The following is a 12629-nucleotide window of genomic DNA, read 5'->3' on the forward strand; positions in this document are numbered from 1 at the left end:
CAATGCTTAATTTGAGCCTGTGGTTTCTGGAGTGCAGCAACTACACTTAATTGGCAACACCGGCACTTATGACAGTCTGACACATTGTGGTGCTGTTTTTCTACTTTGGATACTAACACAAAAGCAGTGGTTTAATAATTCAACATACATCACAAATGACTATAACCTGATGCTTAAGCCATTCTTATAGATTCGAGGGTCTGAAATAGTCGGAATTGTCACTCTTGTAGGAGGATGACGGTTAGCAACTGTGTTGATATTGGAATTGGCAGCACTTACAGTGGCAATGGGTGGTGTAAGTGGAAGTGCACTCCAGACAAGGGCCCTGGCACTTTTTGTTTTTACAAATTAAGCACTGGGACCCCTCTATGGTGCATATTTTAACTTTTCCATAGTGTTTGATATTGTCAACAGAGCAGTATTATGGAGTAAAAAGCATCACAGCAAGAGAAATTGTTGTTCTGTGTTGCGTGAGCAGAAAAGAGCAGAAAAGCGCCATATCTTGATGGACGTGGCGGTGTTCGGCTCTCTCTCTCTAGCGCTGACACACTTACAGCAGCCATGCATCAACACAGATACCCTTGCGAAATAGTGAAAAGGTGTCTGTGTTGTGGTAAGCATAGTTTTTGTGGAAGAAGGGGTTTTTCCTGCAAAAACAATGCCGTAAGGTAATTTCCTCTTCATATGTGTGTTGTAGAATGCAGCAGACATGCATAAAGGAAAAAACAAGGATAAATAAAAATATTTCTCCTCATTATACAGGCCTCAGGGAGGCTCAGGATTTTGGCACAACTCCTTGTCGACAAATTTTTATATAATATAGATTTGTGTCAAAATCCATGGTTGGATGCAGAGGGACTCCCGTGCACAATCCATGGAATGTGCTGGGATGCAAAGCAATGCAAGACAGTGCTTTGTGCTAAGTTGCTTTACATTTTCTTACATGCACGCCATTTGCATTTGCATTGGTTTGAAAATCCCAAACCGGACGTTGCATCAGACAGACATCTAATGAAAAACCGTAAATCTGTGCCTTGGTGAAGCAATTTAGAGGTTGCCTCTTGCTATATGTAATTAGGTATTGACATAAACCAAGGCCTGAACTTGGGCCAAAGACAGCAGGAAAAACACATGGTTAATAGTGATTGGTAGGCTGTCCAAATTCACTGTGCATCACAGTTCTAATTTAGTATTGGCCATTAGGAAAGACTATCTTGCCAAAGTGTTTGTCCATTAGTTTATCGGCAGCTACATTGTTTTTTATGGCTTTCCCACGATTTGGACCAGATAGAGACTCCTATTTGGGGGAATGTGCTTGGCTTAAGGAACTCTTTTCCTTTTGAGGCCATTAGATCAAAATTGACCTTGAAGTTGGTTTAAGGCTTGGAGACAGTAGATTCCCTTAACTGGCAATTTTCAAGTTTTATGTGCCGTCCCAGACTCAGTATTAATACTTATAAAAGAGGAACAAAGGAATGGCGGGTTTTAGGAGCACTAACCAACAAGGGGTTGAGGGATTAGTAGGAAAAGTACCATTCAGACAGGAGCTAAACCTACAGGGGGATACAAGTATTTTGAAAGGTAGGAATCTGAGTAAAGAGCAGGGAGAGTCTTTGGATGGTAATATGAGCGAACCCATGGAAGAAGATTTTTCTCCCCAGGTTGTGATCTCTACGACTAATTTGACCGGGACTGTCCAGTACCCAATGACCCAGGTAGCTGAAACCATAGAGAGCCCTATAGTTTGTGGATTGAGTATAGCCACATGGAATATAGCCGGATTGACTAAGAAAAGAGAGATGTTAGGATGGATGGATTTTCTTAGCAAACATGATATTATATGTCTCCAGGAAACTTGGTGTCTAGAATATGTTAATTTTGATGGGTTTGTTTCTTTTAATTTACCCGCTCTGAGTTCTACAGCCAGTAGAGCAAAGGGGGGGCTGTTAATACTTATGTCCAATAACCTGCCTATAGAAGTTAAAAAGTCTTTAAATGTTGGATGTCACTCACAGGTACTCTGGCTACACCAAAAAAATGGACGGGAAGTCCTGTTAATCAATTTTTATAATAATTTGTTTGATTGTACACGATACAAGGTAGTTATAGAATTGGAGAACGCAATTGATAAATTGGGTAATGAAAAAGGTGTTAATTTTGATATAATTTGGGTGGGTGATTTTAATACGCAAATATGCCCTCTATCTGCGACTAAAGTCTGTGGGTTTAGGAATGACATAGGAGACGATTGTGTGCATTTCCCACATAACTCTTATGGAGAAATTTTAAACATACTTCTGGCCAAATTTGATCTGGACATTATGCAGTGTGCAAGAGATGGCTCTGGAAATCTGATTCAAACTTTTACACGTAGAAACGCAAACACCATTATAGATCATGTATTGGTCTCTGCAAATATTGTCTCATTCTGTACCACCCCGTGGATAGAAGATCTATTATTAAGTGATCATAATTGTATTACTATGACATTAGCTGTATGGGGCAATAGATGCACGGTAATACAAACTATGATTGGCAATATAGCCCCGTGTAGACCAAATGGTACTAGAATAAAATGGGAAGGGGTCAAAAAATATTTTCACTGAATGTTACACTGAGATCTTTGCGAATTTGGATGATAATGTTGAACCATTCTTGATTTTAACGAATTTCTGTAAAATTAATGGAATTATTAATAGCATTATGACTACAACATCTAATAAGAAATCTAAACAGAATAGAGGATGGTTTAACCATGCTTGTACTCACTCTTTGAATCAGCTCAAACAAGCACTGTCTAGTAGGAGTAGGGATTTGGTGCATGTTAAGAATTTAAGACTGGCTTATAAATTACATGTAAAACAGAGAAAGAGAGAGCTTCAAGAGGAGGCTTGGGATAAACTAACAACGGCTGTGGATACCTCTAACAGCCAGCTATTCTGGGAAACAGTTAACTCACCCTTTCTAAAAAATGAGGTGGTCCCCGAAATGACATCTCATGTCAGCAGTGAAGCATGAGTTGTGTATTTCTTAGTAGAGGTAGAACAAGGAATTAATAACAGTAAGGGAGGGAAAGCCCCGGGTCCGGATGGTGTCCCAATAGATGTTTATAAAGCCATACCTGCTCTCTGGGGCCCCATATTAAATAGAGTTTTTAATGTCGCTGTTATGGAAGGAGCTCCTTCCACATGGGCCGAATCTATAATTATCCCCATATTTAAGAAAGGGGATAGATCTGAAGCAAAAAATTATCGGCCGATCTCTCTCCAAGATTCGTCCATCAAAATTATGAGTAGGGTCCTACTTGTCAGGCTAGAGGAGTGGGTGGAGGAAAATGAGATTTTAACTCAGTCCCAATATGGTTTCAGGAAAGGACGGGGGACCCTTGAACAGTGTATTAACCTGGATCTAGTAATTGGAAAATATACACGCGCCAAGCAAGGGTCCCTTTTCCTATGTTTCGCTGACCTAAGCAGCGCATTTTATTTAGTGGATCATGCCATGTTATGGCCGATTTTATTAGATCTTGGTGACCCAGAGCCTATTGTTTTCTTCTTGGCTAGGCTTTATGAAAAATTAGTAACATCAGTGAGGTATGGTCAAAGAACGAGTGTACCCCCAAATTCAAGGTTAAATTAGGCATCCGGCAGGGCTGCGTCCTTGCTCCACTGCTTTTTACACTTTTTATTAATGAAGTGGATGCAGCACTTAAACTTGTAAAGTCTGATGCACCCCAGGCGGAGGGACAAGATGTGCCGGTCCTGCTTTATGCAGAATATGCCGTACTTTTATCGAGAACACCTATAGGCCTACAGAGGTTAAGAGATAAGTTTGTTGATTTTATTAAGGGTAGAAAGTTGCAGATTAACAAGACTAAAACATATGTTATGATCTGTGGCGCACGGCCCGTGAGAACCAAATCCTTTTTTGTAGACGGACAGAGAATACAAACAGTAGATAAGTTCTGTTATCTAGGGATAACCTTTTCTAGTAATGGTAAATGGTCACAAGAAATGATGAATGTTAGGTCTAAAATGGCAAAAGGTGTACATGGGATTTTCAGGCTTGCCACTAAAATAGGAGACCGTCGCATTAAAGATATGATGCATATTTATCAATCAAGATGTACCTCAATCGCACTCTATGGTGCGGGGTTTTGGGGTCATCATTACCATGGTGATTTGCAAACAGAGGAAAATATGTTTCTTAAAAAGTTGCTCTGTTTACCCACTTCAGCGTCCTCTGATCTAATACATAGCGAAGTGGGGGTTAACTATCTGACGGACCTAATTGGGCTAAGACCATTATTGATCTGGAGATCTTTATGGCTGAAAGAAGAGACCGCGTTCAACAGAAAAATTATTAAAGACTATCTCCAACTAGATAACTGTTTAAAGATCCCTTGGCTCAATTATATAGTACAAACTTTTAAGGATCTATTTAAAATAAACATTCTGGAAAACCCCAATGAAGTAATAGAAATGTCTAAAATTGAACTGAAAAATACATTTCTGAGGGAGAGAAAGTTTGTACGACAAAAAATTAGTGGGCAATTAACAACTTGCCAGTTCTATTACTCATTCTCAGAAACTGAGGGTTTCCAAGCATATTTGAGCCAGGTAACTAGATCATCACATCGATTTGTCCTCACAAGAATGAGATTAGGCATCGTTCTTCACTTGGTAGCATTTCCCTGTGTAAAAAATATTCCGTTTCCCCCTGTCCATGTGATGGACGTACTAAACAAAGTACTCTGCATTTTCTCCTTATATGTGATTTGTTTCTGAACCTCCGTATTGCTTTCCTTAAACCTTTGTTTAAAAAATAGTGCACTATAACTGCAAATGCTGCTATGAGTTTACTGTTTACAATGCGAGAACCTGATATTTGTTTTTATGTTGCGACATACATTCTGAGATCAATTCATGCAAGGAAAAGTATGTTGTTTTAAAGTTGTATTAACAGTCATAATCCATCAATTTAACGAACTGTACTGGTTTTTAACAATGATTTTTAAATGTGCTTTTATGGTTGTTTTATATGAACCGAATAAAGCTTATTGAATTGAATTGAATACTTATAAAAGAGGAACAAAGGAAAGTTTATGGAAGGCTTTGACAATAGAGGACTGTAGGACCTTGATTACATTACGTTACTCTTCCATTAAAAATCATTCAACTGGACTCATTTTGTTCTAAAGTACATTATGGGTTTCACCCAGGTGAAGGGACCACTGAGCAAGCATTAAATGTATCCCTCATCATTGGAAAGTACGTCAAGTCCAGGAGCGGTGCCCTTCACAAGGCTTTTATGGACCTCTCCTGTGCCTTTGACTTGGTAGATAGGAGGAAACTATGGGAACTGATGGAGCTTGCAGGAGTGGAATCCCCCCTTGGTGAACCTTATTAGGCGCCCTTCACTGGGGTACTATTACCAGTGCTCGCTATACACAGCATGGAGAGCGTACACGTTCCATAATATTGGCAAGAGGGGTAAGGCAGGGCTGTATTTTAGCTCCAGGTTTGTTTTTATTTTAAATTAATGCTTTGGACACAGCTTGGGGCTCGTTATTAATAATACTCCCAGAATCAGCTATAACCTAGTTCCAGTTATACTTTATGCGGATGACGTGGTTTTAATTGCACAAACAGCGAATGGTTTGCAAAATCTTTTAAATGGTTTTAACGCTTTTATGACTAACTTAAATCTTAAAGTGAATCATAAAAAAACTTGTATTTTAACTAGAGGTCCTAAATACACAAAATGAGAACGCGTTATTTTAGGGGAGACTCCAATTGCAAAGATCTGCCTCTTTAACTACCTAGGTATTTTATTTGAAGCCGATTTGACCTGGGGTAGAATAATAAATCAAAGTACTCAGAAAATGGGAATAGTCTGATATTTGATTATTAAATTCACAAGAAAACTGGGCTACAAGCCCACAAAGGAGATAACACAACTTTACAAGAGTAAATGCCTTGCCGTAGGAGCCTATGGAACAGGTGTGTGGGGTTATGAAGCCTAGAAGAGACTGCAGGCAACCAAGAACACATTTCTCTGCAGGATTTTATCTATCCCCAAATCCTGCTCTATGTTTCATTACGCACACACCTTGAATTGGGTATGGGGTTTTTGGAAGATGTTGTTAAAATGGCTCCACTTTTCCTGTGTTTTAAAATATGGAGCACCCCTGAAGCCGGGTTTTCTAGCTGTGCGTTAATGGACTGTTTAAATTTAAGCACTAATAGCTCCATCCCATGGATGGCCTATGTTAAGAATACTCTTTCTAACTTAGACTTAAGAACACTTTTGATTTTTCCAGACAGTATTGGATCACAAACAAAAGCCTTACTACAGCAAAAATTCCTCTCATATAAAGAGGAGGCTCGAATGGTGAGAGCTTTGGACATGGCTCTAGTATTGAATTACATACCAATCTCTACCACCTCTGGAATGGAGCCCTATTTAAAATGTATAGTAAATCCAGAACATAGATTTACTTAACAAGGTAAAGATTAAATACTATACATTTCTTAGTTGCTTTTCCTTGCACTGGATCTTAGTTTACATCTTCACCATACTGTCCCTGTGATACTTCTTCCACTCAAACCACTGTACATTTTATGCTATTTTGCACCTTATACCGCACTTTGAGAGTTCGCTTTTAAGCTCAATTTTAATGCCTGAACATTTTACATTTTACCAAGAAGGGATGGATTTTTTTAAACCTTTAATATTTCTGCTGCTATCAAATTGAGAAGGAGATATACTTTATGAAATTGGAATTTTTATTAAGCCTGTTGACTGTATGTATTTTATTCTGTGCTTTTATGGTCATTTCATTTTAATGACCGAATAAAGATTCTTGAACGAAATGATTCAACTGGACATAAATAGTGACACAACCCAATAGCACCATTCAAAAATGCATTGTCACCAATAGGTCAATGGCAATTTTTCTAGACAATGTTCCATACTTGATAAATAACAGTAGGAAAAAAGTTGCAACCGAAGCTCAATTTCGACATGATTTAGGTGTCCAAAAGTGGTTATGAACCCTCACTGCATTGATATGTAGGCGCTTCAGAAAGTTAACTGATGCTCAGTCACCACCTTGCAGGTGAATGCAAGTATGATTTCTGCAAACGCCTTTGAAATCTGCGGTTCCATTGTGGTAAATGTCAAACAATGAGATGAGACAACGTACAAGAGCTTCAATTGGGTACACTAATATTTGTAGTTTAGTGTTCCACATTTCTCATCATTGGTATGGTACAGTATGCGTCTAGAGTTGAAGTGTCCCATGAAGTCTTATAATTACTGGGGTTGTTGAGATTGGCTAGTGCAACCACTCTACCTATAGTTTTGTCCTGTCCCACAGTTTTTGCATCATCCTGAAATATTATCTGGTGTGCAGCTAAAACTAAGGCGTCTTGGCTCTCTAATTGTGTTGATTTGAAACAGTCAAGTAAAAGGAAAAATGCATTCATTTGCCTCACACAACTTTATATTTGCATGTCACTTAGCACATGGTTAAAAACAAAATGGCATGTCTGGCCCAAGTTTGTAATGGCCAAGTGTAAAATGTTTTCACTGCTTGAGACTTTTGGCAAATTCATCAGGGCCAGCCGTCTAGTATGTCGTAAATAAAGTATTACGCACTCAGAATTTCTATAATATCAATATGATCATGCATAAAGCAAGAGGCAGAGTCCGTGGTATCAGGTTCAAAAGGGCTTTATTCCAATAACTCGAGTTATAGGGAGAATAGTTCCATCACCACAAGGGATCAGGATCAGAATTCTCAAAATATTCTCAAACTTTATTCACAGAGTACAGTATATATACATTGTAATAATATACGTAAGCAGGAGTGCTTCAGGCGGAGCAAGAAAGAATGAGATAAGAGCATGTGGGTGTGTAGGTAGGCGTGAAGGTGGGCGTCCACTTGATGATAATAGGTGAGTGTCATAGGTGGGTGGATGCCTGGAGGGGGTTGCGTGATCAGCTGGAACTTTACTGGAACTTTGCCTTACTTGTGCTCAACTCGAGCATGACGTGTAACTGACGTGGGGAAGGGTTGCTGTGCAACCGGGGAGTCTGGAAGTGAGGCCTTCAGTGTCAGGACGACCAGCACATCTTGTATTATCTGATATCTAAAGTCTGGGGCAGGGACTGATCTGTGACATAGGTTGCCCATCACGAAGAGCCAATGTGGCATCTATTTCTTAATTTACTGCGTGGGCCTTACACGGGGGCTATGGGCTTTTCACTGACGTGAGCTTTGCAATCACGCAAAAAGAGACAGAAAGGCTAGGCTCTCTTCTTTGCAGACGGGTCGTGTTTATTCCTCCTTCTCCAGGCAGGAATGTGTTTCATTAGGAGTAAGCAGATAACCGTGCTCAATACTGTCTCGGCACCTCGGACAGGGCCCCTTTGGCTGAGGTCCAAGTGTGCAAGGCCAAGGATACGCAGCTGCAGCTTTCAGAGCGTTCTGAGGCCTGAAACCTCTTTTCGGCTCTGGCTGAGCCACAATAATGGGCTTTCATGAAAATGCGGGAAAACATGATGCAAAACGTGTGGGCCTCAGTGCAGATTTGTCGTTTCTCTCATGGGAGACTGGATGATGGCAGGCCACGTTATAGCATAAGCATCATGATAGACAGGCCATGGAGGGGAAATGCATAGGTTACATGCATGTGCACATGAGCGACGGGGAACACACGGGGACACATAGGCCTCATAATATTTTAATTTCCTCATTCCCTCCTTGTCCCCTAGTGGACCCTTCATGTCACATCTATTCTCATGAGACAGTCAATCTGTTCTTGCAGCATTATTTTACCATTTTCAATGCTTTGTAAATGGGGATGTGGAACACATGCAGTAGCACACAGGCCGCAAATGGCCGGGCCACACTGCAGACATAGACAACAACTGAATGTCATTAGTAGTATTAATCCACAGACGGTCAACACTTTCCATCCCCATGCCGTTATAACTCCCCAGAGCCAACTGGACCAAGTCCACGTGCCTGGGTCTTGGTGTATGCTTTGGGCAATCTTGTGGAGCCTTGTTATTGCTTTGTATACAGACGGTGCGTTATTAGGGATGAAAACGCAACAGCTGGAACCGATGACCCTACAGGCCCCGCCCCTATCCGCCAGGATGACGTCAAGAACAAGACGATTCTGAAGAACGACCATTCTCATAGCAGACTGTTCCTGGGTCAAGTTCCCCAGGGCTGATGCAGTCTCATTAGCAACTGTTTCTAGAATCCTTGTTAGCCTGCGGATAAGTTTACTATTCTGGACGGGACCTATGAAGAAAAAGAATCCTTTGTTGAAATCTGTATATTGCTCCCAAGCTGTTTCAGTCTGGTCAATGCCAGAGGCATCGAGCCCTCGTCTGTGTCTGATAAGTGCTAGTTGGAGATCTTGATGATAGTTCGATGGGGCCAAGAAAACGGGTGGTAAAAGAAATGATATGTAGCACGTCCCACCCCAGTCTAAGGGCAGTTTTACATAGGCTGTCTGGCCACAAATAACGTAGGTGTGTCGTGATGCTCTGAAATAGGACTTTCCTTTGTCTTTAAACACTATTATAGTATTACACTCGCTGTGCCCCAAATGTACTGATCCTTCTTTTCTGACACACAAGTTCCCTTTTACTGGCAGGACTGTAATTGAGGATGGACCTAAATTGTGTATGGGCTTGACATTCAACACTATAAAGTCGAGGGTCGCATTTCCTTGCAGATACTCTTCATTTTCTAGATCTGTACCTTTCCTTTGGGGAAGACCTTCTTCATCTGGAAAACATGCTTCATTCATGACTTTATTCATGTTACCCCATACCCAGTCGCCCCTACACTCCTTGTCTTGACATTCTTTGGCATCACCGTTGATGGATGCCATTAAGGCAAACCATGCTCCGCAAGAACCATTATGGGAGAATGGAAAAGGGAAAAGAGGCAACACTCCCTTCACCTTCTGATACGGGGGAAGTCGGCCACAGACCCAGCAGTCTGTAGCATTGCTAGTCTGATGTGAACGGTGCAGCATCTGAATAAAGGTATTGTTGCGTAAGGCAAGTCGATATGATAGCTCATGGGATGACAGATCACTAAATGTGTGCTTTATGGTATCATTAGTGGAGGAGGGTAATAGTGAGGCAATAGGAGGAAAAATAGCATGTAGTATTAAGCTGATACATATTATCGTGATACACAGAAGAAAGGGGAAAAATCAAAGTCACTATACATCTACCACGTAATATTTTACAGTATTTGCTTATCATCTTGCTCTTTTTATCATTACTAGTGTCCAAGATCTTATGCAAGCCAGAATACATGTTCAACCGCTTCACCACCTAGTGGACTTAATTGATCAAACGGGTTCTGACTTTTTAGATCTAAGTTTAGCTTTGTACTCCTGCTGGGGAGTCTCCTCTAGTAAAGGGGGCTCAAAGTCTGAAAAGTTTGTGTCCTTTTTAAAAGAATCGTTATTCCCGAAGTAGCGTTTACAATGATGAAGATGAACCCATCCTTTCCGTCCTTCGACTTTAACAGCGGTCCTCGTGGTTAATAATACCAACTTTGGCGTCTTCCACCTCGGCTCAAGAGGACTCGTTCTATCAAAGTTCCTTATTAGGACATAATCCGCAGGAGCAACGGAATGTTCCTTCACCTGGGTGTTGTCAGGGAAGGCGGCAGCAACCTGCGAACGACAAGAGAGTAGTGCAGACATCAAGGAAGCCAGGTAATCTGTCAGCATGCTACTATCAACATCAGTAATCTTTTTAGGCATTGGAGTGCCCCACATATTCGGTGGTCTACCAAAGACCACTTCATAGGGAGATAAGCCTGTTCTAGAATGGGCTACCATTCGCATGTAAAAGAGGGCAACCGGCAGGGCTACCATCCAATCTACACCTTTGTCTGTGCAAATCTTTGCTAGTTTTATCTTTAAGGTCTGATTGTGTCTTTCTACAAGGCCTGCTGCCTCAGGATGTCGTACACAATGGAACTTCCAGGTATACCCTAACAGAAGGGACATCTGTTTCATGAGTTCAGAGGAGAAAGGCTGACCGTTGTCGGAATATACGACACGCGGTAATCCATAACGTGGGAAAAACTCTTGCACCAATTGTCTGGCGGTAGTTACAGCAGTATAATCAGGGACTGGATAAGCTTCGGTCCACCTTGTCAGTGAACATACTACTACCAGGACATACTTGTAACCTCTACATCTGTCCATTTGGATATAATCCATTTGGAGGACTTCAAAAGGATGGTCAGGTGGATGGAATCCACCTTGTTCCATCGGAATGCCTTTACCTGGATTGAATTGACAACAGATCATACATGTTCTGACTTTTTGTTTCGCTGCTGCACGCAGGTGCTTGTTGAACCATATATTCTGTAAGCTGTCTAGCATTGCTTTCTCTCCTAAGTGTGCAGGACTATGTGCGGTATTTATGATCACTTGTACCATCGAATCAGGAAGAAACTATGTTTCTTTGCCCTTAGTCATCCAACCCTGATCAGTCAGTACCCCTCCTTGTTCCGACCATTTCTTTAATTCGTCTAGAGTAGCATGTGTCTGTATGTCTTGTACATCCTTGGAAGGATCCCTGACTGTCATGGCTTTGGTCATTGATGGTACCTGTGAGTTTGTCATGTCTAGCGGGGTCTGAGCTGTCTGTTTAGCTGTTCGGTCTGCCAGATCATTGCCTTGAGAAATTGTATCTGTCGCTTTAGTATGTGCTTTGCATTTTAGGATAGCTATGGCTGTTGGTAAATGTATCGCTTCCAGAAGGGATTGAATAAGGGGGCCATGCTGTATCTTGGCCCCGTGAGAGGTCAAGAAACCTCTTTCTCTCCACAGTACTCCGAAATCATGAACTACCCCGAATGCGTATTGTGAATCGGTGTAAATGTTTACTCTCAAGTGCTTAGCTCTTATGCATGCTTGTGTCAGAGCGATGAGCTCTGCTGCTTGTGCTGACAGTATGTCTATTCTTTTAGTCTCTATGATTTCAGTAGCAGTGGTCACTGCATATGCTGCTACTAAGTCTCCCGCCCCCGTCCTCATGCATGAGCCGTCAACATAGAGTGTTAGGTCAGGGTCTGGGAGTGCAACGTCTGTCAAGTCTTGTCTTGGTTTAGTCACGGTATGTATTACTTCAACACAGTCATGTGGGGAAACGTTTTCTGTACTGGAGGGCAAAAGAGTAGCAGGATTCAATATGTTGCATCGTCTGATCTCTATGTGTGGTTGAAACAACGTCAGCTCATAACCTGTCAGTCTCGCTACAGTCAGGTGTTGGGTTTGTGTTCGGTTCAAGAGAACCTCTACTGCGTGCGGTACCTGTACTGTCAGGGGGTGGCCCAGCACTATCGAGTCACTTTGTCTTATGGCTAAGGCCGTTGCTGCAACAGATTTTAGGCACGCAGGCAAAGCCTGTGCTACTGGGTCCAATGTACTAGAAAAATAAGCACAGGGCTTGTGTTTTCCTGCATGATCTTGTGTTAGGACAGAGAGTGCTGTTCCATCCCGCTCTGTCACAAAAAGCATAAAAGATTTGTTGTAATCAGGGATTGCTAAAACTGGTGCTTGACATAAAGC

This window comes from Triturus cristatus, chromosome 11, assembly GCF_964204655.1.
Source record: "Triturus cristatus chromosome 11, aTriCri1.1, whole genome shotgun sequence".
In the NCBI taxonomy this organism is placed as follows: Eukaryota; Metazoa; Chordata; class Amphibia; order Caudata; family Salamandridae; genus Triturus; species Triturus cristatus.